This window comes from Nanorana parkeri, unplaced genomic scaffold (assembly GCF_000935625.1).
Source record: "Nanorana parkeri isolate BGI_ZX_2015 unplaced genomic scaffold, ASM93562v1 scaffold2802, whole genome shotgun sequence".
Classification (NCBI taxonomy): domain Eukaryota; kingdom Metazoa; phylum Chordata; class Amphibia; order Anura; family Dicroglossidae; genus Nanorana; species Nanorana parkeri.
In genome coordinates this window covers 33,936-34,188 of record NW_017309070.1, presented here as the reverse complement: position 1 = coordinate 34,188, position 253 = coordinate 33,936, and the positions used below count along the sequence as shown (strand labels likewise).

Here is a 253-nt window from a genome sequence, read left to right as displayed (position 1 = left end):
GGAGCAGAGAAGGAAGCACGCGCTGCGAAATGTCACCGAGAATCCCAATCAAGATCTCCGCCGATCGGAAAATAATGGCAGCGAATTGTGACGCGTTTTCCCTCATCGGCCACCTCGGGTCACGTTTGTCTCCAACATCAGAGGATGACACCCCCGTACGAGCCCTACCTGTACCCCTATATCCAGAGGTCCCCCAGATACTACAATACAAGCCCCCCTAACACTGGGGTACCCCTGGACTCTCCCCCCTGTG

The 253-nt window shown here is 56.1% G+C and overlaps 1 protein-coding gene across 1 annotated transcript in view; it reads right to left on the bottom strand.

Moving 5' to 3' along the window:
* LOC108802334 (microtubule-associated serine/threonine-protein kinase 2-like) overlaps nt 1-253 on the bottom strand; it is an 83,331-nt gene that overhangs the window by 57,112 nt on the left and 25,966 nt on the right. The window lies entirely within an intron of this gene.